The following is a 13,201-nucleotide window of genomic DNA, read 5'->3' as shown; positions in this document are numbered from 1 at the left end:
TACTTAGAACTGAAATTATATTAGAATTGACTTGAGCCCCATTAAACATATTGACAAATGGTTTATTATCATACACTTGAAACTCCTCTTCCCGTCATATCAAGCCCCTTACCCATCATCCCAGAACCATAACGACTTATGCAGCACAATAGAGGGCTGGTCCAGCCTTCCTCTCCCAGGCTGGTAAGAGACCCAGTGTCCACCAGTCTGCAGCTGCCTTCACTGCAGTTTGTCCTCCCAGCCTGACAGGTATGCTGAGCAGAATGCTCTACCCCAGCCTTGCTGGCCCATGGCACCATGACAGCTCTCCACAGTTCTGTCCAAGTCTCTCTTGCTGAGCTCCCTAGCCATAATCCTTTGAGAAAAAGCCACTCTGCCAGCAGCTCTACTTCCCCCATTTTGAACTAGACCATAGATGACCCTCATTTAAGGCCCCAAAGCTTTGTAGTGCTAAGGCCAAAAGCTTTGTAGTGCCAAGTTCATGAGGTATCCCCACAGCTATTGACTCTCTTCCTCAGAACCCTATCCTAAAAGAGAGTCAGGACTCTGAGACGCAGTTGGAGATAGCAGTTAAGAACATGAATTCTGGATTCAGACAGCTCAGATCCAATCCCAGCCCTTTTACTTACTAGCTGTGTGAACTTTAGTAAGATACTTAACTAATCTGTGCCCTTTTCTGCCTGTACAAAACAGTGGTAAAAACAATTCCTACCTTATTGCATTAATGTAAGGATTAAGTTAATTAATGCATCTAGGTGCTTGGAATAATACCTGACACATAGTAAACTACACTATGTAGCAATAACAAATAACTGAAATGCAAAGCCTTCCTCATCATCTTTTGTATAATAATTGAGGTATTGCTATTCTAGGCCCATAGTAATAAAGCTTAATTGCCAGGGTCAGTTTAGTCAAAGGATCTAAACTAGGCTGATACAGAAACAGAAAGGCTAAGTTTGAAACTGAATATATTGTATGAACTTTAATGGCAAAAAGATATACATATGCATAGAAAATCTACAGAAGGAAACATCAAACCGTTAGCAGTTACACATGCACAGCTTGAAACTGTCAGATTATGCATATATTAATTCTCATTTGTATATTTTTGTAATTTCCAACACAATAAACTTACAACTTTTAATTTTACCATTAAATTGTTTTCATATGTAGTGTATTGAAAATAATGTAAAAACTTGTATTGGAGCTAGAACTCCATATAGTAGACGCTTAACCATTAGGCTAGTCAACTGGCATATAGATAAGGTTTAAAAAGCATGTAAGGTAATATTTCCAGAAACACAAGGAGTTCATTTACACTCAGGCTGTTAAGGGAAAAGTGAACAAACTTTCAGCTAAAAAAGTGATTTTGAAGTCTATTAAACCACTGTGCCTTCCCTTCCTTTGTGAATGGTCCCAGGAGCCTGGTGGCCGGCTTGTACCTGCTCATGTGAGAGAAAACCCACACGGATACACCAAAAGGGGTAAGAAAATTCCAGTAGTACAAACACTGCTTGGAAGTCTGATACGAGCCAGGCATTGTGCTAGTTATTAGGGATATACACATGAGTAAAACATCATTATCTTAAAAATTTCAAGGTGGAAAATTTGGAAATAATTCCATTCATTTTTATTCTACCTTAATCTAGGACTACATATGTTTTTAATCCTTGTGGAATGTATTTGATTATTGTAGTTCCTGTTGCATTTCACAAATTTTAAATATTGACTCAGACACACACACACCTATTGTTTTTGATTGTTAAAGTTGGCAGCTCAGGAAACAGACTCTGTTCCTTTCATTCATTGTTCAGTTTTCTGCTCTGATGGACACCAGTTTGTTTAATAAGATGGTAAGTCTGGGAAGCAGTTCTTAATGGTGAATTGAATAAAATAAATTTCTTACTTCCTTCTACTGTAATTTTTTTAAACTCTTCAAAGAATTCTCCTTTCTTTGCTCTTCCCGTTATTCCCCCACCAATGCCAATTATTAGGACTACCACACTGAAATGGAAGACAGAATTTGAGGAAAGATTTAAGTAACTTTTCTGTGTTTGTTTTACTAGTCATTATACCACCTTTTGTCACAAACACACTATCAGCAGAAGCAGATGGACGTCAGAGAAGTGTAATCAAATATGGGCAAAGAACCTCCACTCACTGGGGAGGTAACTTGAGTTGGAGAAACTGATTTTGGACACAGAGTCACAACACCTAGGTCCTAGTCCAGGGGTCCCACCTGGACCCTCACTAGCTGTGTAAATCACTAGGCTCTACACTATCTCCAAGCCTCAGTTTCTTTAGCACAAAATGCACAGCTTAATAAACAAAAAGCTGCTAGAAAGCACAAATGAGCCTCTCTTCCTTTCGGCCTTAGCCAAGCAGTCTTTGGCAATATACATAATGTATAATTGATCTGTTTCTCTTCTAGTAGTTACAAAATTATAAGAAAGCAGCTAAAAGAGTGTATTGGGATCCATTCACCTGAGGAAATACCACTAGCAGAAAAAGAGAAGCAGGTGACCCTATACGTTTAATTCCTTAGTTGGTGGACCTGTGGGTTAGTAGACTGTTAACATATACTAGGAAGAAGAGACTTTATTTGTGAAATTTCCTGACATTTCATAAATTTCCCTGATATCTTTAGCTAAGGATTACCTATAGCGAAGAAAACCCAGGATCTAGGAGGCACAGCTCTCTGAGCAATGTCATGTAAGCTCTGCAGTTCTCTGGGGATAAAATGAAGGTGTTTCATAATTATTTCACTCTTGATAATATGAAAAGCTAGCAAACCACACTTAGGGACCTCATCTGATCTGGGCCAGAAGGGCACATCCAACATGGAAAGGGCCTTGTGTCCATGCTCTCTGCTTCATCTGAGCCTTTTCATGTCCTTTGTCCTCATTATCAGGTAGCAAACATTGCTTTGGGGTTAGATCGCTGATTGCTGTGAATCCTGTATGGCCATCCAGGCCTATGTGTTAGCACAGAAATATTTCAGAACTATTCTATCAGTAGCAATGGTAACAACTTGATCATCCCTTCCTCTGAGAGAACTCTCTGGCCTCGCAAACATTTTGATACCATTCCATAATCATGGATGAATCTCTTCTTTTTAACAGGCCGTATATTAGCACAATTATACTATAGTAACCCCCAAAATTCAATAGTTTGAGGATCAAGAAATATTTCTTTCTCTTTAAGAGTACAAGATAGATATTTCCTGCTGGGGTGGGGTAGGAGAACTGCTCTGTAAAATTGTTCAAGGACCCAGAACTTTGGAGGCTCTGTCATCTCCAATGGATAATTTCCAGTTTCAGCACGAAGCTTGTGATCCCCGACAGCCATAAAGGAAAGAAAGCCCAGAGGAGCGACTTAGGGTAGTTCATACACCAGGCCTGGAAACATCCATCCCTTCCGTGGCCTGAAGCTCTGTCACATGGCCTCACCTAGCTGCAAAGGGGACTATTAACCACAGAAAAGCTTTATGCTGGGAAAGAAAGAGAGAGAAAGGGAGAATGAATTTGGACAGCTAAGTCTCAGCCACAAGCCCTAAAAGATGGACTGATCCTTCCTGAGTATTAAAACAAATAGACCACTAAAAGAGGTCAGGCAAAAGGTTATTGACATGTCTTTTTATGTTCTGTCCAAGATAACATTAAGTAATTATCAGATATTTTCTTCACTAATTTCTTAGCTCTCTGCTGATAAAGTTACTACTTGGGTTTAAACAGCTGAGTATAAACTCTCCTCCACCCCCACATCTTAGACAAAAAGAGAAATACAGCAACAGTCATCTTCCACAGATGTTACTCAGCAGCTGCATTCAAAGAGAGGATGTATTTTCCATTCACCACTGCCCAGCTACACACACTGTGCTGGCACTGTGGGCAATGCCAGAGCCTCTGCCTGCACACAGCCTCCTCTCCCAGAGGGAAGATGAGCAAGCAGGCCATATGCCGGGGTGGTGAGAAGTGCCAAGAGGAAGAGGACAGCGAGTGGAGGCAAGAGATTGGGGGGGAGCAGGGCCATTTTGCATGGGCCGCTCTGGGAAGGCCTGAGGAGGACAGGTGAGCAGAGGCCTGACCAACCAAGGAGAGAGCCATCCTGCTGTGAAGGGAAAAATGCTCCACATAGCACGTGCAAAGGCCCTGAGAGAGGAGCAAGCAAGGTCACAGGAGGAAAGCCAAGGGAAATGAGGAGGCCTGCATGCAACCCAGAGGGCAAAATCCAGCAGATGGATTTGCCCAGATTCGGGGAGGTGGAGGAGCTGGGCAATAAGTCTTAGCATGTAGCCCTGCCCTCTGGAAGCTCTGCATCTTGAGGACTTAATAATTCCAGCACCTCCCAGCTAAGTGCTTCCCGTACATTGTCTCACTGGAGCCACACAACTCTATGGGAAGCTATCTTCCAGTCCCTTTCACAGGCTTGCAGACAGGCTCCAAGAGATTAAATGGAAAGACAGGGCTGGAATTTGAATCCAAGTCTAATTCCAAACACTGCATTCAATCCTAGGAAACAATGATAACGGCTACCACTTACATGCATATAAGAACCACTATTTTATCAATACCTCAGTGACATGAATCCATTCCACAGATGAACAAACGTGGAGAGGGTTATTAAGTAAGCCGTACAACCACACACTTTAAAGGTCAGGCCAGCATCAATAACACAGCCTCTAGCTCCAGGGTGACACCGCTGTAAAGACACAGCACCAACAGGACACAGGAGGGCCGGGGAGAACACCCGTGTCACATGTGTGCCACATCCAGAACCAAGGTGCTGGAGCCCGCTGAACACAGGTCCGGGGAACAAGGCTGCATAGGACTGCAGGGGCTCAGTTCTCAACACGTGTGGGAAGACCAGAGCCACACATGTGATCTTTTCAACTCTTTAAAAAGGCAGAAAAAGCATTTCCAGAAAAGAGACTAATAAAGCTGAGAGCAAGCAGGACTGAGAAGAGGGAAAGGAGGGTCAGGCCCATGCAGAGGGCCTAAAGAGACAAACGGGCATGCAAAACAGATAAAGCCACAGTGCATTGCCTACCTGGGCCACGCTCTGCCTGCAGTTACTCCAGCCCAGAGCTCACGCATTCATTCCTCAGTAAACATCTACTGAGCACCTACTGGGCACAAGGTACCTTCCCAGGCAGAGAGCCAAGCTCCCAACCTACCTAAGGAAGCAATGTCTTTAATGGAGGATTTCTTAATGGGGGACAATACACATTCACATCTGCCTACGGTGAAACAGAGTCTGCCTGACCACATTCTGAACTTGACCAGGGAACTAGGGACCTGGGAACCAAGGCCTCAGACCAGCGTCTCAATGTCTGTGAGCCTGTCTTTGGTGCACAGGGGGCAAATAGCACCTGGTTCCCCACTCTCTGGAGCACTGTCATCAGAGAAGAGACCAGATGGGACAGCGCTATGTCAAGGCACTGCTTCTTATAGACGGCAGCCAGATGCATTAACAATTTAGAAGAATTCATCATAACGCTCCAGTTACATTTTTTTAACTGAAAACATTGATAAGGCTGTTAAAAAACAAAACCCAAAAAAAGCCAGTAATTGATTCTCATGATACCATTGCCATATAAAAGAAAAAAAGAGTCAAGGTTTCATATATTATTGAAGACAGGATAATATCTCTTTGGTTCTTATCTTCAAGAAACCCAGTGCAGGTGGTGAGGCTATAGGCTGGGAAACGTGGACACAAACTTGGGAAACTGTGCCTTTACTTCAAGGCCTGTTTGAATTCTGAATTTCCTTACAAGGCTTTCTTCCCCACAGAGTTCTCAACTGGCCAGAATTTCTTATGGGGGAATGGGATGTTCATAATTGCAATATGAGGTCCCTAAGAGAGGCAATCTTTTTTTCTTAATTAAAGACTATTTTTCAGAGCAGTTTTAGGTACACAGCAAAATCAGAAGGTACACAGACTTTCCATATACCCCCTGCTCCCCTCCCCCCACAGGCACAGCATCCCCCATTACCAACATTCTGCAGAAGGGACATTTGTTACAACTGATGAACCCGTGCTGACCCAACCCAACCCCCCAAATCAACATCAGGGTTCACTCTGTGTTACTTATCATGTAAGTTTGGAAAATTGTATAATGACATGAATCCACCATTACTGTATCGTAGAGTAGTTTTGCTGCCCTAAAAATCCTCTTTGCTCTGCCTATTCCCTCCTCCCTGCCCCCAACCCCTGGTGAAATTGCCTCTTAATCAAAGAAATTACCCCATCTTGGCCAGCCTTCTGCTCAGTGACGGCACATCACGCGCATGTCTCATCTACACTAACGAGCTGCTTGCACCAGATCTAGCAGGAGGAGAGCTCAGCAGAGGCCCGTGCACAGCACAGACACCCTCCACCGCTGGAGTGTCGGCACAGGGTGCCCTGGGATGCTCAGGACAGGAGCGCCATGCTCAGGGGCCTTCAGTCCCCTGGCTCTAAGCCTCTCCTGGAGGGAGCACTTCACCACTCTGAACATGCTCCTTCGGCTGAGATGTTTATTTCATGCACCCTCCTGCTCTTACCAACCCCTCTCCTGGGCTCAATACAGAGACAGCAGTCGGCCTGGTCCAGCAGCCTCTGACCCAAAGATTTCCTGCAGGGTCTCCTGAGAGACTTTAACTGCCTTATTTTGGCCTACCCACAATTGCTGCATGTATTTCCTGCCCAGAACCCATCTTTTCTCATGTTCACCACCCTACTACCAATCTGATTAAACCAAAGTCATCTATTCAGACCCAGATGAAAAGGCACCTCACCTAGAAGCCGTCCCTGATTTCCCTACCCCTCAGCAAGCTGCAGAGCGTGCAATAATGTACTGCCTGTCTCCTGCAATTAACTCACAACTCCGTAAAGGTGCACAGGGAGTCATCTTGGGTCCCCAGAGCTGCCGCACACTGGGTGCTCGGTCAAGGCTAAGTCATACAAAATGAAAGACGCAGAAAGACTATTCCTACCTAACTACAATACTACCAAACTAACAGCAAACATAACAGCCACTGCATAGTGAACACTTTCTATGCACAACCTGTCAGCACAAGACAAGCCTTGTTCAATTCTCACAACCACCTGATGAGGGCGCTCAATAATACAGAGCAAGAAACTGGGACAAGTCCTGAAGGGACCCAAGTCACCATCCAGAATCTCTCTTAGGCTGAAAAGTGTGGAAATAGTTCTGGGCAGGACCAAGAGCTAGAAAGAAATAAAGTGCTTTTTAGTGGGGAGCTGTGAGGGGCAAGAAGGTGGTCAGGTGGGGGTTCTGGTAGCTTCCATTCCAGTGACAGGAGCAGGATGCATAGAAAGCTGCTGTCAATAGGCTCCTTGGCTCATCAGAGCCCTAACCCCAGCTAAGCCACTTACTAACCTCAAGCACGCTTCCACCTTTGCAAAATACAAAATGGGGATGCTGCCACGTTCCCTGCAGGAAGGTTGAAAGGATCAAGTTCCCAGCCTGGTGTACGCACAGCAACAAAGGCAGGGAAGTGACTCAGGGTCCTGGATTTTAGAGCATAATCTCTGGAGTCAGAACCTGGGTTCAGATCCTGACTCAGCAGCTGGGTAGCTCTGAACAGATACACACCCTCTCTGAGCACCAACTTCCTTATCTTAACAGTCCCTACCTCATACAAGTGTTGTAAGGATTCAATTCAGTAAAATGTAAATGAAGTGCTTAGAACAATGCCCAGCACATAGAAAGCATTCAACACAGGTTACTGATCACAATAATGAGAACCTTTCCCTTCAGCGGTGGGGGGCAGGCAGACAGGGACAAGGTAACAGTGACTACCTAAGTACACGTTGGTTCAACAGAGCACATTTTCAGGAGTTATGAGGTGAGCTCCTGTGTGCCTCAACCTTGGGAAATAAAAAGGAATTTTGAAATGCTATCTATGTCCTAGAGCATCAGACTAGATAATAGAACTTTCTGAAGTGTCAAACAAGATCACCACAGGCAACGTGAGAAGTCAGTCCCAGAGGGCGAGGAGTCACTTGGAGGAGGCTGAGCAAGTGTCTGGGTTCTGGGCTTTTAGGCGTGGCATGTGGGGATCCCAAACCTGCCACTCAGACTTTGCAGCTGAGAATTGTAGATTTCAGAGAAAGAAGTAAACTTAAAGAAGTGTTTCCCAGAAAGTTCCAGAAAACATACGAATGCCCTTGTGACAAAAACAGCCATGGTAGCCTGACCTGAAGAGGCCCGAATCACACTGCACAGAAGTCCCCCAGGAGCAACAGTGGGATGAACAATGCAGACCTGACCCATGCCCTTGATCCAGCCTTCCCTGCCACCTGGCCCTGATGCAGAGCACCTCCACCCTCATGGACTGCGCCCCTATAACTGCATCCACATCAGAGACTGAGGACGCAAAGACAGGTAGGGTACTGAAATTAGGAATCCTAAAAAAGCCATCACAGAAAGAAGGCCATCAGGCTATCCCCCCAGCCCCATGCTGCCATCACAGAATGTTCGTGGTAATGGTCAAAAATGAAATGGCCCAAGAGTTAGTACCCCAGACACAAAAAATAAATAAATATAAAAATCACTCTTTCGGCAGGCTTTAAATTTATACGCATTCACTTTGCTGACTTTCCTTGGGCAGAAGAGCCAGGATGTCGGGGTTGATTTCCATATATCACGTAAATACTGCATTTCTCCAAGTGCCAGTGACATGCACGGGCAGAGGTGCTCCCTAACCTGCAATTTTGTCTCTTCTCCCCAGCACCACACATCCCATTATTTGTTCAGTATCCATCATTGTGGTTTCCTTATTCTTTATTACCTGCCACAGCACACATTTCAAGTGACAGCAGAGCAGAATTTCTGCACTGCGACCCTCAGAGTTTCACTGGGTGTCCCTCTCCTAAGGCTCAAAAAGGCAAAGGACCATCCAACTGGAAACCCTGGCCTGGCTTCAGATAACCAAACAGCACATCCGTCAGGTACACAGGAGAATGTTAACTTTAACAGTAAGAAATTGATCTGTGATAAAGAGCAGCATTTGGCATCACTGTGAAAAGGATGGATTCATCCATAAGTGTTGCTAGGAAGGCACCATTTTGGGAGTAAGAAATAAAACCTATATCTCTGTTTCTGCTATGTATCAAAATAAATTTCAAATGGAGTTATTTAAATGGGCAATGTAGAAGTAAAAACTATATAAATATGTAAGCAACCTTTATGCTACCTTGCAGAACAAGTCCATTAAAGAAATAATAATTTGGTTTTTTGTTTTTTTTAAATTCCTGAATACCGAGGGCCAGTCTAACAAAAAACTGGCCCATTGTGGAAACTTTAAGGTCTTTAGGGCAGTAAACAACCAGAGTGGAAAGAACACATGTTTTCTAATTGAATCCCAGAACCCCCTTGTCTCAGCTCTGGGACCTGGGCAAATGACAATCTCTTTGCCTCTCAGTTACCTCAGCTGGAAAAATGAGACTAATATTGCCGAAATCATAGGACAGGAGTTGCAAAGGTTTTACTGGAACACAGCCACACTCATCCATTTTTATACTGTATATGGCTGCTTTCACTACAGCGGCAGAGCTGAGCTGTTCTGACAGAGACCAAGGGGCCTGCAAGGCCTACCACAGTTACCATCCAGCCCTTTACAGAAAAGGTGTGCCAGCCCTATCTTAGGACATAGAGCAACTCTCCCATCTACGTCTGACTGACAGCCTTCTCCACTCCAGGGCTGAAGGTGGCTCTGTGGTTAGGTGCATGGCCTGCCAGACACTCATGCCCTTCTGCGGGGCCTGCTGGTAGCCCCCAGTAAGAGACTGCACACTGCCTTTAACATATGGGAAAGGGCATTCAAGCAGCTGCGGCTTCCACACTGTAGATCCCTCCCCACAGCTCCAAAGGACTCCTCAGCTTTGCTTCTGGTCCTCCTGCTGTCCCCACTCAGCCTCCTGCACTGGGCCTTCTTCCTCCACCCTCACCAGCTCCCCAGAGACGGCCGCACCTCCACCCAGGGCTCACCTCCACTGCTCCCCAGCAGATGCCCAAAGGCCGCGTGCACCACAGCACTGCACTGGCCCCTCCGCACCTCTCTGCTTCGTCTCCCACCACATCAAACCCACTCTCCTGCTCTTTAGCCTCTGTGCCTTGTCACAGGTACTCTGAGGGCCTGGAAGTCCTGGGTGCTTCCCTAACTCTGGGCCTCCTCCAAGTTCCAGCTCAGAAATCACCTCTTCTGTGACTCCCTCACCCACTGGCTGTGGTGGACGTGCAAGCCAGGAGGCCCGCCTGTCTTATCCATGCCCCTCTTCACAGATGCTCCCTCCACAGGCGTTCCCCCTACACCCCATGGCACCTGGTGAGATGTAGGGCGGCTGGTTGACTCGAAGTGAGAATCATACAGTCTTCTAGAAGCGGGGATGGGCCACAGGCTGAGTGGGGATAAGGAGGATGGAGCTGGCGCATCCAGCCTGAGAGCAGATGGTTCTAAGTTGCTCCAGAATCTATCTGCGGGAAGCCAAGCTGAGGACAGTTTGCAGCTTCTGGTCACCAGGTGCAGAGGCCTGGCCAAGGGCAAATGAGATGCAGGCACAGAGCGGCAGCCCACCAAAGAGAAGAGCGAGGAAAACCCCTCCAAGCCCACGTGGTGCAGAGAAAGTGCTGAGATCTGCAAAGAGGCTGGCATCTGAAAAGTCAAGCACAAGCCGCCACAGGGCCCTGCAGCCTGACACTGGGGCAAAGCCACAGAGGAACACCACTCAGAAAAGAATCCTATTGGTTCAGTGAACTTGCCACTGGCTGACTGGGTCTCCTGCTGTACAAAGGTAACCAAGACGGTTCACTGAGGGTGACTTGCTGAGAGAGTGCAGCCACAGGAACAAGGCGGGCACGTAGTAATGGCCACCCCAGCTCTTGCCCAGCTCCACGCGGCACCCAGGCCCCTGTGAGCCCCTATAATACTCTGCCCTTGAGTCCTCCACCTGAGCAGGTCCTGAGTCGCCCCAGCAAACACGCCCAGGAGAGCTCATCCGGTCCCCTTTCCCAAGCCCCCGCCACACAGGTATGCACTTCCACAGCAGCGCTCTGTCCTTTGCGGTGAACTGTTCATCTCAGGTGCAGCTATAGAGGCGCCCCCACCAAGCCACCAGGGCTCCAGGGCCCAGCACAGCCCCTGGCCAGGGCGAGCCTGAGAGACGTGTAGAATGAGTCAAGGGCCAGATAAATAGGCAAATTAATAAACAAGTGAATAACCAACTGAGGCCCACTGCTAAGACCTGCCCCTCATCTCCAGCAACTGAGCGTGGGAAGGGCCAGGCACAAATGTCAATGGTGTTTAATAACAAGTTCAAGGTCTCACCAGGGAAGCTAACCACCAAATGCTCAGCTGTGATTTCCTGTCCTAGTGACAGGGATTCAGATGCAAACTGAGCTTTTTCCAATTCTCTCCGGGATGGATACACATGGAAAAGAGGGGAGAAATTCCTACTTCTCATTACCATGACCTAAAATCTGACCAGTCCACAAGACCACGCCTCCCTCCTCAGTGCAGGAATCCAGGTTCCAAATACATCAGCAGGGCAGGGACCAAGCCCGTCACCCAGGAACTCAAACAGAAACACAGGCACCATTACAGCTAACACTCCACTCACACAGTGATTATGGGTAGACGAGGTTACGATATAAAGTCCTGAAGCAGTGCCTGGAGGGTGGGGGAGAGACCTCCCATGTCAGCCATCAAAGGCCACGGGGGTAGTGGGGGGGGGGGGGAACTATCGAGATCAATTGATCTTCAACTCCCTTTTCAAAATAAAAAAGGGAAAACCGTGGTAACTAGACAGCTACATCTGGATGGCTCGCGCATGCAGAAGCGCACACACACACTCACTCTCTCACACACATATGCATGGAGCTGTGTACTAATTCTCTAGCTTTATATATATCTTTTCCCAAAGACCTCAAAGAGCCTTACAAACACTCCCCTGGGGCCCGTCCTGTTATATTTAAAGAGAGCACTTATGCGGGCACACGCCCACAAATAAAAAATGCCCTTCTGTGGATATACTTAACCTACACCATCATTTTTTGAACTTAACATACTGCTTTTTATATCTTTTTCTGCCTACCCACTCCCTTTTCTTTTATCTCCAAGAGAAAGGATAAACTGTTAAGCTCTAAAATGTAACTTTTAAAAATCAATCTTCGGCCCTTTCCAGCTTTTGGTGCTGCTCTCCTGCCTCTCCCTTTCCCCTGCCCACCCGGGGCTCCTACTCTGAAAAATGGAGGAAAAAAATGCCCAAGATATGTTCCCTGTGCTCAGATGGTCAGTAGCTACCACGCACTGTTTTCTGTCTGCTCAGCAGGTGAGGGTGAGAAGCACTTTAAACATGCCATCTCATTAACTGCCACATCCTTGAGAAGCAAGGTTTACTCCACATCATACAGATGAGAAAGCAAAGGCCCAGAGACAGGTGGTGACGTGCCCCAGGACACACAGCAGGGCAAGGACCCACACTCCGTCTGGCTCCCCTGGAAGCCTGCCCTGACCTGTGCTCCCCCTAACCCAGGGTGCCCACTCCCTCAGGACTCACACCAACTCCCAGTGTACGGCCTGTCCTGACCTTTCTCTGTCCTCCTCCTCTGGAAAATCAGGAATCTGATTAAATCCTGCTCTCCCATCATCCACCAAGCTTTGAAACTACTATTTCTACATAACCTGGAAAAGAAAAGGCTTGAGGAACCCATGGCAGCAGAGTGAGAAATATAAGAAAATCACAAGGGACAGAAGAAAAATAGTTGGCAATATCTCAATAAACTTCTAGATCTTTCAGTCTTCCAAACATGTAGTTTTTAGGTTCTTTGCTCATTCTTGTGTGTGCACACACACACATGTGCTTGCTCTCTCTCTCGCTCTCTCTCTCTCACACACACACACACACAGTGTTTGTTTATAGTAACATAGTGCAAACCTTAAGGCAGGTGTCCCAAAAGCAAATGCAGGCAGAGCCTCACAAGTAATGACAGTGAACACAAGGAAGTTCCCAGAGGGACCTGGGGACAGCTGGAAGCGGGGAGGACATGCCCTGCCGAGGCAGCAGACCCTGCGACCAGTCCACTGTCCCATGCAGGGGTGCATGCGGGCTGCCATCAACGTGTCCGATGCATCGAGAGAAGCCAGCACCCACCTTTCTTATACAAATCTGACTTCACAAAGGTTCTGACCAAGCA

Source organism: Manis javanica, chromosome 10 (assembly GCF_040802235.1).
Source record: "Manis javanica isolate MJ-LG chromosome 10, MJ_LKY, whole genome shotgun sequence".
In the NCBI taxonomy this organism is placed as follows: Eukaryota; Metazoa; Chordata; class Mammalia; order Pholidota; family Manidae; genus Manis; species Manis javanica.
Note: the sequence above shows the minus strand (reverse complement) of the source record.